Below are 15,425 nucleotides of genomic sequence, written 5' to 3' on the forward strand. Positions count from 1 at the left end.
CCCCTTTGAGAGACATGTGCCTGACCCTCTGGCAGCATCTCTCCTGTCCGGACGTTCTAATGCTCTGTATTGTTGATTGTATGGAAATAAATGATTGTTGATTGAGCATTTATACACCGAGTATTGTCCTTCCTTCAGCCCAAAGATTAAAAGAATTGGGAGATTTCAACAATACCAGCTGGCCCAACTTCAGTAAGCCTAAAAACGCCACTGCTGTTTAGTTTTCTGTCTTCATTTATGTCGGAAGTGATAGTAGAGCTGTAGGTCAAAATTTTTGCTGTGGGATTTCAGCCAACGACATGTGCGGATCGAGGCACAGCGACACCGCAATCCCGCCCATACGGTAAAAAAATACATTTTTCCTGGCCAAAATATATTTCAAATATATGGTAAATATATGTTGCATTTGTGATGCTCAAAAAAATATATTTTTGAAATTGAAAATATATTTTTTTCAAACCAAAATACATTTCAAAAGATATTTCAGGTTGAAGAAAATACATTTCCAACCTTAAAGTAGAATGTATATCAAAGTATCCTTTATTTAAAATGTATTTAGTGCAATAATGATGATGATGATGATGATGATAATAATAATAATAATAATAATAATAATAATAATAATAATAACAAAAGTAACAACATGTTTTATGTACATCTGCAAAAAACAGTTGGATTCAAACAAAACAGTCAAAGTTTTAGCAAGAATTAGGCTGTTTATTCATTTGCTTACAGTATTTCACATTACACAATATCTTACTATAATGTAGCGTTCAATTGACTTTGAAATTATCTGTCAGTGATACAGTAAACAAGATACAACAACTGATAGGTTTGTAGCTTGAACCTATTCGCTGGAACGTTGAGGACAATATAATTACACAGCAAGCAAGACACGAAGTAGGCAACGTTCTTCATGTTTCTCGTGCACGGGAGAGAACCGGACAAACGCCGTTCCTTCGCTTGACCCCAGTTGCTCTCATCCGTTCTCCCGTAACACTGCTCTTTTATTGAGGTTACATGAATATGTATGTGTTCATTAACATATGACGTCTACATACACACAAAGAGTACCTTGCCTTTGTGTGTGTGTGTGTATGTGTGTGTGTGTGTATGTGTGTGTGTGTGTATGTGATTTGTGTGAGGTCAAGATGTGACCCTGTGAAGACTCCCCAAAGCTGGTGCCAGAAGTCTAGCGGGTCCATCTGAACAAAAGGCTCTTATACTTAAAGAGATATACGTGTGTTTGCTATATCAACAAAGAGAAGACAGGACCTCTCTTATGCTCCTAGGATGTGGGTGTGCATTCCACTCTAGAATGCACACCAAGCCTTTGCAGCCTGCTAAAGATCACAGTCCTATCACTACACAATTGATTATACACCTCTAAGCATATATGGTTAAATATTTCTAAGCATAAATGACAATCAACAATACAAAACCTAACATCCCCCCCCTTTTTGACCTTTATGCTAGAAAAGCTCCCAGTTATGATCACTTCATGTCTGACAGTTTCAATGCAAACATTTTTATACACAGCATATTGTGGCATGCAGAGGAAACTTTACAAAGAAGCTCACAGAGAGAGATTGTTATTCAACCCCAAGCTGGTAGGGGGAGCTCTTTATTACAACACACACTGATGCTACACTGTGCTTCGAGGGTCATCAACAGCATAACAGAACTCACCCATGGTTTCATTCATTCTATAAAACAACAACTGTAAGTGCCTTTGAACCACAGTACAAACACAACATTCAGGATAACAGTTAAAAGTAGTGTAAACATAAACAACAAAACAAGAACATCCAAACAGCAGCACACGTCCCAAGGCATGATGGGAGAGAACTAGCCGCTCCCCCAACACGCCACACAGCCCCCACCTGAGTGGTTAGCTGTCCCCAGCAACCGGCATGTCCATAGCAAAGTCTCTGAGGTGTTGGGGAAGGCGACGGCTTCGTTGAGGACGTTCCGTGGGTCCCCCAGCTGCCTCCGAGGCCAGGTTGGGGGCCTGCAGTTGAAGCTGGGACCCTGACGTCTCCCTGGATGGACTCAAGGGCTGATAGGGTGCCAGGCGATCGCGATGGAGTACGACCACCCTGTTCCGTTTGACTAGCCGCACCCTGTAGACCACATCGGACAGCCTCTCAAGAACAGTGCAGGGTCCAACCCACTGGCTCATCAGTTTGGGAGAAAGCCCTTTCTTCCTCTCCGGGCTGTAGACCCACACATGCTGACCGGGCGAAAGTCCTTCCCCCTTGCAGCGGGTATCATAAGCTCGCTTCTGCCAGGAACCTGCATCTCGGAGAGCCTGCCTGCTCAACTGATGCACCTCTCGGAGCCGGCGAGGAGGTTGTGGAGGTAGTCCAACCCGGGGTCCCCGCACACTTCCGGCCCGGGGGGAGATCCAAACACCAAGTCCACTGGGGTACGAAGCTCATGACCGAACATCAAGGCCGCTGGAGTGCACTTAGTAGACTCCTGGACTGCAGAACGGTAGGCCATTAGGACCAGGGGAAGGTGTTGATCCCAGTCACGCTGCTGGTGGGAGGTCAGGATAGCAAGCTGGGTGGCCAGGGTGCGGTTGAAGCGTTCCACCAACCCATCGCTTTGGGGGTGCAGTGGCGTCGTCCGGGTCTTCCTGATACCCAGCCGCTGACAGACCTCCTTGAACACCGCAGCCTCAAAATTCCGGCCCTGGTCGCTGTGCAGTTCCTCTGGTACCCCGAACCGGCAGAACATCTCATTGACCAGACGCTCAGCAGTGGTAACAGCACTCTGGTCAGGGACTGCATAGGCCAAGCAGTGAAGTAGTCCATGGCAACCAGGACGTAGCGGTTCCCCTGGTCAGTGGTGGGGAAGGGTCCCAGGATGTCCACACCAACCCGCTCCATGGGAGCCCCCACCTGATACTGCTGCAAGGGGGCATGAGAGCGTTGGGAAGGCCCTTTCTGAGCCGTGCAGGCATCACACCGATGGACATGGAGCTCTACGTCCTGGCGACACCCGGGCCAGTAGAACCGAGACCGGAGTCGCCGCAGAGTCTTGGTAACTCCAAAGTGTCCTGCCCCCGCTGCACCATGAACCAGCTGGAGCACCCTGGACCGCAACTGTTGAGGTACCACGAGCTGGAAGACCTCACGGTGACCCCCGGGAGCCTGCCAGCGGCGATAGAGGAGGCCGTTTCGGTTTGTGAGGTTGGCCCATTGGGAGTAGAGAGCCTTGGTCTCGAGGTCCAGTGCAGATACCTCTGGCCATGATGGTCTCTGACCGGCTCCAATCCAACACTGAACCTGGGAAAGGGCAGGGTCCTGGTTCTGGTTGTGTTGCAGCTGTTGGGGATCCATGGCCTCCAGACCCTCAGTATCCCCCGCGGCGGACTGGACCTGAAGACTGCTACAATGCCCACCTGGAACAGAGTCATTCTCAGGGCCGCCCTGTGGTGACGCGATCACTGAAGTCATGCCCTCCCGGTCCTCCAAGCGTTGGCAGTACCTGCACTGTTTTTCCTCACAAGGGCGTCGGGAGAGGGCATCTGCATTGGTGTGGAGACGTCCCGCCCGGTGACAGACCTCAAAGTGGTAATCTTGCAACGTCTCCAACCACCGGGCTAGCTGTCCCTCTGGTTCTTTAAAGCTGAGCAGCCAAGTGAGGGACGCATGGTCTGTGCACAGGAGGAACTTCTTCCCGTAGAGGTAGGGTCTGAAATGGCGGAGACCCAGGATGATGGCCAGCAGCTCTCAACGGGTGACACAATAGTTCCTCTCCGGTCTGCTGAGGGAATGGCTGTAGTAGGAGATGACCCGCTCCCCCTCAGGGCCTTCCTGCGACAGTACAGCCCCCACCCCTGTGTTGCTGGCATCGGTGTCCACGACAAAAGGGAGCTGCAGGTCTGGGTAGGCTAGCACCGGTGCCTCAACCAGTGCAGATCGGAGCCGATCAAATGCCACGGCACTGTCCTCACTCCAATGGAACTCCCGGCCCTTCTGTGTGAGCCAGTGCAGGGGGCTTGCAATGGTAGCAAAGTCCTTGACGAAACGCCGGTAGTATGATGCCAGGCCAAGGAAACTCCGCAACTCAGCAATGTTGCCCGGAATGGGCCAGTCTTTCACAGCGGCCACCTTCGCAGGGTCAGTGGAAACCCCTGCTCCGCTCACAACGTGACCCAAGAAGGTCGTCTCCTTTCGGAAGAGATGGCACTTTTTGGGGTGGAGGCGAAGGCCAGCCTGGCGGATAGCGTGGAAAACAGCAGTCAGGTTAGCCAAGGCTTTCTCGAAGTCTGTCGCGTGGACGAGGAGGTCATCCAGGTAGACCACACAGCGGTCGCGGGGGATGTCAGCCAGAACCCTCTCCATTAGGCGCTCGAATGTGGCTGGGGCATTGCAGAGGCCGAAGGGCATCACCTTAAACTGCCACAGTCCCTGGCCAATGGAGAAAGCAGTCTTTGGGCGGGCCTCTGGCGTCAGCTCCACCTGCCAGTAGCCACTGCGCAAATCGAGGGAACTGAACCAGCAGGACCCAGCAATGTCGTCGAGGGCATCGTCAATCCGGGGCAATGGGTAGGAGTCCTTGCGTGTGATGCTGTTGAGTAGACGATAGTCAACACAAAACCGCCAGGTACCATCCTTTTTCCGAACCAGTACAGCCGGGGCTGCCCAGGGGCTGTTTGAGGGTTCGATGATGCCCGCCTCTGCCATTTCCCTGATCTTCTGCTCTGCTGCGGCACGCTTGGCAAGGGGAAGGCGACGAGGGCGGAGGCGGATGGGCCGTGCAGCCTCAGTGTCAATGTCGTGTTGTACCAGGCTGGTTTGCATGCAGTCCTCATCCTTGGCTGCAAAGATGTCGGCAAACAAGTCGAGTATCTCTCGCAGCTGCCGTCGCTGATCAGCCTGGAGACCCTCGCAGCTCCTGTGGTATAGGTCCTCGACAGCTTGCTTGGTCTCTGCAGACAGTTGCGGTACTGCTGGTGAAGGGGAGGCCCCTTCCCCCGCCAGCGGCGACAGGTCCTCAGGCTTCCTGACGCTGGCTGAAAAGGTGGAGGCAGGCAGCGGGACTTCCGTTGTGGTGTGGAGCTTCACAGCCTCCGTGCCCAGGTAAAGGATTGCTCGGGACACGTCCACTGTGGCCTCCCATTTGGCTAGCAGGTCCAGGCCAATGATGCATTGGTCCTGGATGCTGGCTAGCCAGAACTGGTGGTCCACGGTGCAGTTAGCAACAGTCACCGGGAGGGATCTTTCCCCCTTAACTTTGGCACGCTGACTGTGGTGATGTGGAGCTGAGTAGGCTGCCAACCCTGCGGTATTGGGCCATCAGAACCAGGGAGGACTCCAGCCTGTACTAAGGAGAGCGTGGATCCAGTGTCTATCAGGGCTCTACAGGTGGTGCAGGCAAGGTCACAGTCCAGATACAGTCCCCGTGTCTGGCCGAGCCGGCCAACCCGCAAGTGTGATTCGGAGGACAGAGTGGTGGCAGGGGGCAGTTCCTCCGTTGTGCCACCCCGCATTAGTTTAACGGCAGCTGGGGTGCCAGGCTTTGTGGGCTTGGTGCTGGACAGTAGCGTGCGATGTGGCCTGGTTCTCCGCACCGATGGCAGTTACCCCTGGATTGGCCTCCTGCTTGCCTATTCCCTCGCCGAGATCGCCAGGGTGGTGTGTTGGTGGTTTGGCGGGCCTCCTCCGCCTGGTTGCTCCTTTCGTAGTCCGTTTGGCGCACTTGGTGACTTATGCCAGGGCTGCGTGCACCTGGGCTGAGCACATGCTCCACTCTTTCGGCCTCAGTTAGAGCTGCCGCCAGGGTTTCTGGTGCATGCAGACGGATGTGCTCTTGTAGTCTTTTTGGCTGGAGACCCCGGACAAAAGCCTGGAGAGCAAGCTCTTCTTGTGCTGCAGCATCAAAAGCAGGGTACCCTCTACGTGCATAAAGACGTAGGTCAGCAGCATAGGCACCCAGACTCTCCTCTTGTCTCCGTGGGCGGTTAGCAAGTTTATCTCGGGCATCATCTGCATGTGTACGGAGGCCAAACCTGCTCTGCATTGCTCTGGCAACAGCAGACCAACTTAAACGCTCTTCTGGCTGAAGATCTGTGAGGATCTGCAGGGCCCTGCCTTCCAAGGCGAGGGCAACTTGGACATCTGTCTCCTCTGTTGACCAACCGTTTAGCTGAGCAGCCAGCTGTACCTGGATAAGGTAGGTCTCTGGAGGTGCCTCCCCATTATAGCGTGGCAGCTTCATGCTCCCCCGGACAGGAGCCCCTGATGGCAGCGGCGGCTGCACTTGGTCCTGGAGACAGTTGGCGTTGTCCCCCTCGGCTGCCAACAATGAGGGTGTGCTGCTCCCAGGCATCACCATGAGTGGAGGCTGGCTGGTCGCTCGTGGTCTTGGAGCCTGCAGCATGCCTTGGCGGCTCCGACAGCTCCCCAGTGGGCGGGGGTGTGAGGCTCCATCTGGTAAGCCCCACAGGTCTTCCCCTGGCTGGCTTGCTACTGCCCGGGGATCTCCCCGCTTCTTCGATTGTGCTCCATTCACTGCTTCCAGGTGAGTAATAAGCTCCTCAATCTTCCTCAGCTCCTCTTCCTCTTTCAGCATAGTGGCCATGCTCTTGGAATCCCACTTCTGACACCAATGTGGCATGCAGAGGAAACTTTACAAAGAAGCTCACAGAGAGAGATTGTTATTCAACCCCAAGCTGGTAGGGGGAGCTCTTTATTACAACACACACTGATGCTACACTGTGCTTCAAGGGTCATCAACAGCATAACAGAACTCACCCATGGTTTCATTCATTCTATAAAACAACAACTGTAAGTGCCTTTGAACCACAGTACAAACACAACATTCAGGATAACAGTTAAAAGTAGTGAAAACATAAACAACAAAATAAGAACATCCAAACAGCAGCACACGTCCCAAGGCATGATGGGAGAGAACTAGCCGCTCCCCCAACACGCCACAATATGTCAAATCACCCTAAATTACTGTGAAAGTACACAGTTTAACAAATGTATTAGCAGTTATCCCATTCCTCATTGATCTCATCCAATGGCAACCTGCATCCTACGAGCAAACAAATGAATTGTTAATTTAATAGTTGGAATAAGAAAGTAACATTTTCAAAAACATCTCAGCTTGGTGGCGCTTCCTCCGGGTGTGCAAATCACATGTCTCTCTGCAGCGTGGTTTGAGTTCTGCACGGCGTCATAAATGTCTCTTCCAGTTGTTTCCATCATTGTCCATAGGACCAGAGTCCAAATGTATGTAGAATAAACATTCAAACATACCAGTTGGTTTTGTTGTTTGTCGACATGGGTCTCAGCTTATCGTGAAAGCTGCAGACCTCTCAGCACTCAAGTTTTATGGCCTCTACCAACCCCCATTACCTCACTTCAGGCCTTCGTCCTGCGAGGGGGATACTTATGACTCCTCCACTGTCCACGCTCTGCAGAAAAACCCCTCTGTAAAAAGGGTGCTGGGTTCAGTTATCTTACTGCTGTTATGATCCAGCAGCCTTCAGAGTGTCATCGTATGCACAGTATAGTGACACAGCATTAGGTGATGTTCATAGGAAACTGCTGTCATCACCACCATAGCTTCTGGTTCCTGTGCTTTTCACAGAATCATGATGCCATCCTTAGACTCCCTCTGTGTTGTCGATGGAGCTTGGCACGTTCCCCTCATCCTTCAGGTGCCCGTCTGTTGTCCACAATCTCCTCTGTTGGCCTCTGTTGGCCCCCTTGGCACAGCTCTCATTCCAACGCAGTTTCATGGTCCTTGCTGTGGCTCCAAAGTCTGATCTCATGATGGGCCCCAACCAGCTTGACCTTTGACCTCAACCACTGCCTGGGCTGTCAACTATGCCTGGAATGGTTCTCGCTTCTTCACTGGGCCTCTCAGGAGATTACTGCTGCACCTGTATTTCCTTGCTAGGAGGAAAAACTTCTATTTGGAGAGCATGTCAACAATCATCAAACCACATTCTTTAGTTCAGTAAACTTCACTTATAGGCCATCAAAGCCTCATCTGAACATGGATGCACCACTTGCATAGGTTTAATACCTGTAAATAAACTGTTAATCACACAAATCACTGCAACAATAATGAAAAACATTATTTAATGTTAAAAAACATTATTTAATGTTAATCCTGGACACTCCCTCTTGACGCATGGACACTCCCATGAGTCAAATCATCAAACCTGGATTCCTGTCTTAAAGAAAAAGGTTAGCTAAATCATGTCCCAGGCAACATCAGGGCATCTCCGCTGGAGTAGCTCCGTAACCCTGCAATAAAAGATGTTAGTGTGTTTTGCATATTAAGTTTGCTTAACACCTGGCTCTGCCAGGAGCCTGCATACACACCAGCATGGCCTGGAAAAGAAGATCTGGAAATGAAATCAAACTGCACACTTGTAAACAATTGTATCATAAGAGCAATAAGCATTCAACATCAGCAAGACAAGTGTCATGTGCAGGTTTTCTCAAATCAGTAAACTACAACTATTACCATAATTCGCCTCAGACATGGATAATCCCATGTACTCAGTCAACATTAATGTAATCGGTGACTGCTCTTAAGCAAAGTCACTCCACTCATATCTTACTATGGGCTTAAAAGTGGCCAGCTAATGAGCCCATATTCAACTATTCCATAAACACTGCATCTCTTATTTGTTTTTCTCATGTCACTTGTCCGCTTCTGCCGAATCTTCTACATGCATTCTCAGAAAAACAAACATTAGCAACACACATTGACCGTGGTTAGACGCAGGTCGACAGGCTCCAGAGGTGCCATAAAAAGACCATAAAGTTAGCCATCCATAGCTGTGGAAAGAAGTAACACCAGTTTTCAACACAGGAAATTTGTTGTTATTCACATTATCAAAGTAACCTTCACATTTCCCCATCAACACAGTGTAACAGCATCACCACTCATGACCTGTAAACACGGTTTTCTTCACACATAAACCCAGAAATCCTGTAGTAGAAAAACATTAACCAGTTGTCCCGTTATAAATCGCATGAAGAACTGTAATGCTGTAGAAAAGAAATGTAAATGTTAGCGCTGCGCAGGTGTGTACACACTTTCTCACAGTTTCCTCTGTGAGCAACACAAGGTAGTGAATAACACCCCTGGTAGATGCACAGACACAGAAAGTGGCACCTAAAAGGTTAAATCATCACGCAACCTCGAATGTTGCTGTCATCTTTCTGCTCCTGTAAAAGGAAACACACATAGATTCATCTGCACCTTTGTCAGGTGAGGGTTAACTTCGCACAGTCGTGGACAGGAACTTACTTTCTAATTGTCCCAGTTAAGTGACTTTCTCCAGAGCCCATTTTAATGTGGAGAAACTCACTTGTAACAATTTCCTCGACGACGTGTCATACAGCGCTTTCTGTTCTAATCGTGCAGATCTGCTCAAACGACAGAGATTATCGAACAAAACTTTCAGTGCACTGTGAAAGTATCAAAATAAAAAGGCCTTGTTAAGTCATGACACAAGCTCCTCATCTCAGGCGGGTAAATCATACCATTAGCATGGTTCATCATACCATCATACTAATTGGCAGGCTCAACTTCACAACAAAAGAAAAATCATCAGCTAGATTAACTCCAAACCAACCATCAGCTGCACAACACACAACATAACCCTAATGTCCTATTAGCTATGAGTTTAATCCCCAGGTCTGTGCTTTTCACTCATTTAAACCACACACCCATTTTATTCAGTTTTCCTTTTTCCCTTCATCATAAAACATGTGACATGTTGTCATGCACTTCACAAAAGAAGTTTGTTCTCACACTAACATGTGAGCTCGAGTGTTCTGAGACGTTATATTTGGTATATCCAGACCATCCGTCGGCTCTTACTTCGGAAACATGGCTTAAAAAATTTCTCTTCAACGACGTAATCCGATAAAAAAACCGATCTCTTTACCCGTCAGCTTCCCGTGGCTGTCATGCGACCGGTTATTGCAGTTAATAATACAACAGCTTCTTGACATTTTTTGGGTTTCTTTTTATCGCTGCGTAACTGAGTTCAATTGAAAGCCTGCGTGCGCTAGTACCTCTTGCCACAAGTTCCCAGAATCCTTTGCGGTTTTACCCCTGAATGACGTCACATTTTCAATCTTTATCCTGGTGGGCCGGTCTCTAGTCAAAATGCCCGGGCCGATTTTTTGTCCCAGTCCAGCCTTGGCCATTTTGGTTCAGGGTGCCTCTAACTCTGCACAAGTCACTGACCCTGGATCCAGCACCAAAGATTTCAAATTTTGATGCATCAGTCCATAATACCTTTTTCAAGTCTTTAGTAGTCCAATGGTGGTGTTTCATGGCCCAGGCAAGCTTCTTTGTCTTATTCAGATGTCTTAGCAATGGCTTTCTTGCTTCAACTGGTCCTGTCAAATAGGGCTGCCACAAACGATTATTTTGATAGTTGACTAGTCACCAATTATTTTTACGATTAGTCGACTAATCAGATCATGCATCCATTGGATGTAAAACGTACAGCTTATTGCACCAGCACGCATCTGCTCTTATATAACTATCATTAGCTTACAGCTTTAAGTGTTTAAGGTATGTGCTAACTAAAAATAAAGACAAAATGGTAGTTAATTAAATTTTAATGAAATTTGCAGATTGTTTCGGTGAAGTTTAATAAACTCAGCCGTCTGCTCCTTGCTATCTAAAATATAACGGGACACCGGAGTATATTCTCGAGCATCTCACACTTCTAATCAGTTGGCTGCTTGACGTTTATTCAGCTGTGTAAAAACTATAACTTTAATCTCAGCCAAACCGATTTACTCAGGAACAAATAAAATACTAAAAAAAAAAGCCAAACAATAACATTTTTAAGTTATCTAAGTGACTTATATATCATGTTTAACCTGAGTAGGGAAAGGCAGCGGTGGGTTTGAAAACGATTTGCCGGGAGTCCGGTGTTCTCACCGGCTCTAGTGAGCCTTGCCCCCGGCTAGCTATTGAGCTAGTGGGTAACAGACGTCTCCGAAAACGTCGGAACGCTTTTGAAAATATGTGGTGTCTTGATAAACTGAGCAGATATTTGAGGTTTACACAGCTACATTCTCGCCTGAAAATATGTTAAACGTTTATTTTGTGACCTAGAAAGAATAATAAGAGTAATATTAAAACTAACTAGCTGCCGCCATTGTTGAAAACTGAGCAGGGCCGCGCTATGAATTCTGGGACACAGTCTTCTTCTTCTTCGGGGTTTAACAGCAGCTGGCATCCTTGTACATGCATTGCTGCCATCTTCTGTTTCAGTCCGTTATTACACTCTTAAATACTACTACTTTTCCCTGCGTCTTTTGGGATCTTACAAAGCTTCAAACGACGCGTCGACTATTAAATCAGTCGTCGACGATTTTGATAGTCGACGTAATCGTGACTAATCGTGGCAGCCCCACTGTCAAACCTGCAGCTTGAAGTCTTCTCTTCACAGTTGAAACAGAGACTTACTTACTACAACTACTACTGCAAGCTGTGCTTGAAGTTGTTGTCCTGTGAGCTGCCTATCACGCATGCTGTTAACTCTCAGAAACTTGTCCTCTGATTCAGTTGTGGCTTCGTGTCTGCCAGACCTCTTCCCCAGTTTACATCAGTTTCTGAGTGCCTTTTGATTGTAAAGGAAACTACTCACTGACACCTTGACTTCTGTTGTAATTTCCATGTAGGAAAGAGCTACATTTTTAAGTTTTATTAAAATTGTTAATTAACTTTTTCTCGCCATTTTTGTACAAACACACTACTTTCTGCAGTACAATACGATTCAACTGATACTCATAAGGGAATGGTGCATTAGTGTGTTCCAACACTACTTTTATGCAGACAGAGGGGGTTGTGAGTAATCCAGAAAAGTTGGAACACCTGTAGGAATTAGTAGCAACAGCTTTCAAGGCTTGATCAACCTCCATTGCCTCAGAACAGCTTTAAATTGTTAGCCCATTTTGTGTTCCCTGAAAGGGGCCTTTTTGTATAATTCTGAAATGTACATTATTGTTAAGTTTTGGGTAACCTCAACTTTTTTTAACCTCTAACAGTTCACCACTTACCTTTATACCATTTCAAGCTATCCATTGACTTGAATGACTTGAATTGCAATAAATAGCTGGAAAAATTGTGGTGTTCTAAAATGTTTGACCGGTAGCAGCAGTAAGTTGCCCTGGATATTGCAATTACTAAATTTATATTTTTAATACAATAGTGTCTTTTTATTGTAAGCAAGCACATAAAAGAAGTATAAAAATAAAAAAACTAAATACCTAATGCCTCACTATTATTTTTACTGTGGATTATGAAAACCATTATAGGCTATGTTTTCACTTAAACATTGAGATCTAAAGTGCAGTTGAATAAATATAGTCTCATGATGATTCTACCAAAAGGAGTGAGTGAAACAAAGAGATGGCTGAGTGAGCTACACTGACTATTATCAGTAGAGAGAAAGCATCACTTTACTGTGAAGTTGTTAATTATTTCAATAGAAACCACCTCTGCTTTCAGTCTGTTGACTCTAGAAGGTCAAACACTTGGTTGGTGGATGAGCTTTTTCATGAATTTCTCAAGGATCTGGATGTTGTGAGGCTTTCTAGTTTGACACACCTCTTTAATATTGCATTGAAGTAAGTCCTCTGGATTGGCAGACTGGGGTGAAGTTTCCCCTCTTCAAGAAAGGGAACTTTAGGGTGTGCTTCAAGGGAAGGATCACACTCCTCAGTCTCCCAAAGAAGGTCTATGGCAGTTTATTGGAGGAGAAAGTCCATCCTTTAGTTATGTGACACACAGCATATTGGTAATATTTTCTTCCATCAGAAACATTTAAAAAACAAGAAGATCAACTTACTATTTGCAGTGTTCGTAACAAGTAGGTCTTTGAAATGAAAACCACTTTATTTGAAAAGATAACTAAATCTAAGTCTTTCAGCATTATAAATGGTATGTGGCTAAATGGCCTGACTAATGCTTTTTGCAAGAAGAAAAAATATAGAAAGAAAAAAGAAAACATATAGCAGGAGGATAGTGCTAGCACCTTGTTTTGTTTTGGAGTAATGACAGTTTATTGTAACACATGAAGCAACACATCCTAAGTGATCTTTCAAGTTAGTTTTCCAACTCCAGGAAACACTCATATATTTTAACATCACTGTCAAAAATAAAGTCTCTCACAGACATTTGCAAGGTTTAAAATTTAATTGTTAGGTCTAATGTCAGACCTTGCTGCTGAAGAGGTTCGTCACTGTAAACAAAAGCAAGACACTCTGTACGGTTCTCACTTGCAAGCAAGGGAGGTCCGGCAAGATGTTCAGCCGACTTCAAACTGACTCCCCTTGCAGGCTCTTTTATTGACTACCGTGGGTTACACAAACACGGTCAAACTGGTTTAAACTGGTTACACAATGTAAAACCCATGTAGTGTGCCATAAAAGCTAAGGCACTGTGTGTGTGTGCATGCATGTGCGAGCAAGTGTGTGTGTCTGTGTCTCTGTATATGTGACTTCCTGCCACACAATATATGCTTACAACCGTTTAACCACATTTCCTAGTTATCCACAGGTCATCTCCCCACACCCGTATATGGGTTAACTTTAATGGTTCACCATATACAAGCATAGGCGAACCCCTAAATGGAGCGGAGGGAACATCCTTTACCAGATAAGGAAACCAGAACCTTTAGATGGAATGTGCCTGCAATTAAACATTATAGCATCCAACACTATTATCAAAATCAACCTAACATTAATGACAGTACAGGAAATAAAACGAGGTTCACCACATGTCAACAAGATGATTATAGTATTTGGAAAAGATTGAGCAAGTATTGTTTTGCAGGTGGAAATACAGCTCTAGGCAACAGTTTTGCAAGTATATAATGCCTAACCACTTATCAGTCATCCCTGCATTCAGCAACTGCTTATTTGTGTTATATACACATTTGCTTCCATATATATCCATATAACTAGAACATGTTTTAACATGGTGATGCTCTGAATTTTACTTAGATTGGAAATATGAATATAAATTTTAATCTTACAGTATGTGTGTGTCTGTATGTGTATGGGATTAAAAACTCAAAGCTTCTCAGCATGATAAACAGGATGCGGGCCTTTAATGTTGCGAAAACACAATCTAGTCTGCTAATGAAATTGTGTTCACACCTAGTTTGGTTTTGCCTCAGGAGGCGGCCATGAGAACTGACCACATCTGAGGTGAAGTAACATTTAGCGTGGGAGATCAGTGTGGGCACAGAGTCTATTTAAAAGCCAAGGACTGTCTTGGAGATAGACTGCAGGAGCTTGATTTTATTCATTATTGTGCTGTTTACTGTCATACTCTAGTGTGGGAGCTCTAACTATCAAGGGAACTGAATTACACTCTGAACTGCAAGATGAAAGTCTTTCTTCTCATGATTTTATACTTGGTCAATTGCTCTGTTGCTGTAAGTACAAAAATGTCTAAACAGTTTTATTTGATATTTATTGTCAATTTTTATCCCTTATCAAAACCCTTTCTGTTAATATTTAAAACAAATACATTATTTATGTTTTTGTAGAGGCGCCATCATTCATGCAGCAGTGGGTCTGACAGTAGTGAGGTAAGACATAAATAATGCCATAATTGTTTGTAAAGAACACAGTAATATACATTTTTTTCAATGCTTTTGCAGAGTGGCCAACACCGCTGGATTAGACCTTCATTCAATATCTGTACTCTGTTTCCGATTCTATGTGTGCAACCACCTATTCAGCCATCAACATCAACCACAACACAGACTTCCAGGACCACAATCATGTCTACCACTACAGCCCCGAGGGGAGACAGTAGTTGAATAGCATGGATCTGGAAAAAAAAAAGTAGCTTATACTACTTTGGTTTGAACTTTCCAGCATAAGCAGCACAAAGCTGCATAATAATAGGGAAATTGATGCTGTGAGAATGATGTCTGTTTTTTACATTTTGTTACCTTGAAGCCAGAAATGAACCAAATTTTATTGGCATTCAAAAATATTGCATACCGTGTTTGCATATTTTCACATTTCAGTATTGCAGCATCCTTCAACCTCCCTTTACAATGTTATATATGTTTTGTTGATCCTACTTGTTTGAATGTTTTGTTTAATTTAAAAAAAACAAAACTTATATAACCAGTGAGGTTGTATGTTGCACTGTGATTTGAAACATTTAAAATTTAGAGAGGCATTCAGTCAGCAAGGTAATGATGAGTTTTGTTAGAGACTAGGCTTCCAGACATTAGTGGGAGGGATGCTGACGACATGCATGCGTAATATCCAGTCAGCGGGTACACACAACACCAACCCTAGATCAACACAGCTTAAGTGAGGGATGATTGCTGAGCTGTTAATGCATGGCTCTGTGCTTCATGAGTTAAACACATAGTACTGCTTTAT

Source organism: Mchenga conophoros, linkage group LG6 (genome assembly GCF_057382185.1).
Source record: "Mchenga conophoros isolate Kocher_MC1m ecotype Shallow Benthic linkage group LG6, M_conophoros_male_GT1.1, whole genome shotgun sequence".
In the NCBI taxonomy this organism is placed as follows: Eukaryota; Metazoa; Chordata; class Actinopteri; order Cichliformes; family Cichlidae; genus Mchenga; species Mchenga conophoros.